This window comes from Bison bison, unplaced genomic scaffold (assembly GCF_000754665.1).
Source record: "Bison bison bison isolate TAMUID 2011002044 unplaced genomic scaffold, Bison_UMD1.0 scf7180017864380, whole genome shotgun sequence".
Taxonomy (NCBI): Eukaryota; Metazoa; Chordata; class Mammalia; order Artiodactyla; family Bovidae; genus Bison; species Bison bison.
In genome coordinates, this window is record NW_011494952.1 from 2,989,996 (window position 1) to 2,993,856 (window position 3,861).

General features: G+C 39.4%; 1 pseudogene; it reads left to right on the top strand.

Annotated features, from left to right (window-relative positions):
• The first annotated feature begins 2,622 nt into the window (after positions 1-2,622).
• Positions 2,623-3,248, top strand: LOC105001252 (annotated as a pseudogene).
• The last annotated feature ends 613 nt before the right edge of the window (positions 3,249-3,861 follow it).

Genomic DNA, 3,861 nt, shown 5'->3' on the forward strand with positions numbered 1-3,861 from the left:
AAAATCCTTCAAGCTAGGCTTCAGCGGTATGTGCACCAAGAACTTCCATATGTTCAAGCTGGATTTAGAAAAGGCAGGGGAATGAGAGATCAAATCATCAATATCCACCGGATCATGGAGAAAGCAAAGAAATTCCAGAAAAACATCTACTTCTGCTTCACTGACTACGCTAAAGTCTTTGACTGTGTGGATCACAACAAACTGGAAAGTTCTGAAAGAGATGGGTATACCAGACCACCTTACTTGCCTCCTGAGAAACCTTTATGCAGGACAAGAAGCAACAGTTAGAACTGGACATGGAACAACCAACTGGTTCAAAATTGAGAAAGGAGTATGTCAAGGCTATATATTGTCATCCTACTTATTTAACTTATATACAGAGTACATCATGAGAAACGCTGGGCTTGATGAAGCACAAGCTGGAATCAAGATTGCTGGGAGAAATAACAACAACCTCAGATAGGCAGATGATACCACTTTAATGGCAGAAAGTGAAGAGGAACTAAAGAGCCTCTTGATGAAGCTGAAAAAGGAGAGTGAAAAAGTTGGCTTAAAACTCAACATCAAAAAAGCAAAGATCATGGCATTCAGTCCCATCACTTCATGGCAAATAAATGAGGAAAAAATGGAAACAGTGACAGACTTTATTTTCTTGGTCTCCAAAATCACTGCAGATAGTGGCTGAAACCATGAAATTAAAAGATGCTTGCTCCTTGGAAGAAAAGCTATGACAAACCTAGATAGCATATTAAAAAGCAGAGGCATCACTTTGCCAACAAAGGTTCATATAGTCAAAGCTATGGTTTTTTCCAGTAGTCATGTATGGATGTGAGAGTTGGACTATAAAGAAGGCTGAGTGCTGAATAATTGAGGCTTTTGAACTGCGGTGTTGGAGAAGACTCTTGAGAGTCCTTTGGACAGCAAGGAGATCAAACCAGTCAATCTTAAAGGAAATCAACCCTGAATATTCGCTGGAAGGATTGATGCTGAAGCTCCAAGACTTTGGTCACCTGATGCAAAGAACTGACTCATTAGAAAAGACCCTGATGTTGAGGAAGATTGAAGTCAAGAGGAGAAGGGGGTGACAGAGGATGAGATGGTTGGATGGCATCACTGACTCAAGGGACATAAGTTTGAGCAAACTCCGGGAGATAGTGAGGGACAGGGAAGCCTGGCATGCTGCAGTCCATGAGGTAACAAAGAGTTGGACACAACTTAGTAACTGAACAACAACAACAGTTTTTATCAGCATGATCATTTCTTACTGTAACAACAACAAAGATGAAGGCATAGTATTACATTGTAGTCCTTAGTGTTAATATTTCTGAAGAAGTTAGATACATGCCTTTCTGATGATCTGATTTAGTAAAGAAGTAGAGCCTTCAGAATCTAGAGTCAGAATTACTCCCAAATCTTTCACCAATTCATTTAAAAAATTTTTATTGAAATATAATTGATTTTCAATGTTGTGTTAGTTTCAGTTGTATGGCAAAATGATTCAGTTAAACGCACACACACACACATACATATACACAAGATACTGAGTATAGTTTCCTGTGCTATGCAGTAGGTCCTTGTTATCTATTTTATACATAGTAGTGTATACATTTGAATCCCAATCTTCCAATTTATCATTCTCTCCTTACTTTCCCCACCCTGTGGCAACCATAAATTTATTTTCTATATCTGTACATCTATTTCTGCTTTGTAGATAAGTTCATTTGTATCATATTTTTAGATTCCACACGTAAGTGGTATCATATGATATTTGTCTTTCTCTGTCTAACTTACTTCACTTAGTATTATAATCTCTAAATCCATCCATGTTGCTGTAAATGGCATTATTTCATTATTTTTCTTGGCTGAGTAAATACTCCATTGTGTATAAATACCACATCTTCCTTATCCATCATCTGTTGACAGACACTTAGGTTTCTTCCATGTCCTGGCTTTTGTAAATAGTGCTGTTGTGAACACTGGAGTGCTGGCCAACCCATTTCAAAATCAGTTGTTTCGATTGGTATTTTGACAGGCACTGCACCAATGACTGAAGGAGATTAAAGATGAGAAATATACAAGACTGCTAATGCCCAGGAACCCAAAGTTTAGGTATAGTTTTCAATGTTTCATTTATTTATGCATTCAACACATGTGTAATAGGGCTTCCCTGGTGGCTCAGTGGTAAAGAATCCACCTGCCAAGCAGGAGATATGGGTTCAATCCCTGTGTTGGGATGATCCCCTGGAGAAGGAAATGGCAACCCATTCTAGTATTCTTGCCTGGGAAATCCCATGGACAGAGGAGCCTGGCAGGCTGCAGTCCATGCAGTGGCAAAGAATCAGACACAACTTAGTGATTAAACAGCAGCACATTTGCATGTTTAATAAGTCTAAGATACTGAGTTAGGGACTGTTTTACAAGGATCAACAATTTTTTCAGGAGAAGAGAAATAGCTAAAGCATAATGTGGTAAAACTATTACAACAGTGATAAATGCAAAGTGCAAGGGAGCACAGAAGAAAGAGTAAATCTGTGTGCCTCTGGATTTGATGTCAGAAAAGGCTTCTGAGAGAAAGTGACATTTTACCTAGGCTGCAAAGCTGAATAAGAGTTCATCAGATGACTTGCTACTAAGAATTTAAAGTGAGTGGAAGTGCATACACAGAAAAGTCTTCAGAAGGAGTGACTAGAGACTGCTAAGGTGCTCAGACCCCATCAAGAACTGGAGGCTAGTAGCTATGATCACCAGTAAAGTTCATCTATGCCAGAAAGACCTGGATGGAAGAGGAAGTGAGCTTAACAAAGTCAAGATTTTAGTCAAAAGAAATCCTTGGAGCCAAAAACAAAAGGTGTTCCAAAGGTAATGTTGCTGTGTGGGGCAGACATATCAGAGTCCTTTGGTGTTCTCAATCTGTGGAAGAACGAGGATTTCACCCAAATTGTGGGAAACTATGAGCTCCTATGTATTACTAGGGCTAGAAATAATGCTAGAAATTCAACTATGAACCTGATGTGCTGTGGAAACACTGGAACAAGGTTCAGCTGCTGAATGAGCGGATCACCAGTGACATCTCACCCACAGAGACCCAGCAAGCCCTCAGAAGGGGTCAGAGCATTCACTACTTGGTGCCAGATCTTGTCCAAGAATATAGTGAAATATATAATTTGTATGGCTCTGTGAATGAAGAGAGGCATTTGGGGATTATCCTGGCTCCTTTGCAGAAAAACACTATAGAAGCTAACTCCTAAGAAACTCTACAGCATGATGTTTTGGACTTCCATTTTTGGAATTTGAAATAATCAGGGTATTAGTAATGGAGGAAAGTACTTATGACCCCGTCTCATAAACTAAAACTTAAAAGTTTGGTAAAAATCATTAGCAAATTAACATCAGGTTTGTCCAAAAAAAAAAAAAAAGTTCATCAGATTGAGAAGGTAAGAAAGACCTGGTAGGCAAAGGGCACAACATACACAAAAACACAGATGTATAAAAGTACAAAATAAGCAGACTGTTGGGGTAGGGGATAGGGGATGGGGAATATAGGTTTTCCAAGCCAGGTTGGGCCAACTCTGTCCTCTAGAGCTCTGCTGTCCAATTTGGTAGCCACAAGTTTTGGAGGTTACTTATGTTTAAACTAATCAAAATTAAACATAATTAAAAATTCACTTCCTCCGTTCTGTGAGCCACATTTCAAGTACTCAGTAGCCACATTTCAAGTACTCAGTAGCCACATGCATCTAGTGGCAACGGTACTGGAGAGCACAGATTAACATCACTGCAGAAAATTGCATTACATAGCCCTGTTACAGACAGTGGAGTGCCTTGAAAGACCGTTAACAGTGGAGTAATGTGACCTTGGAC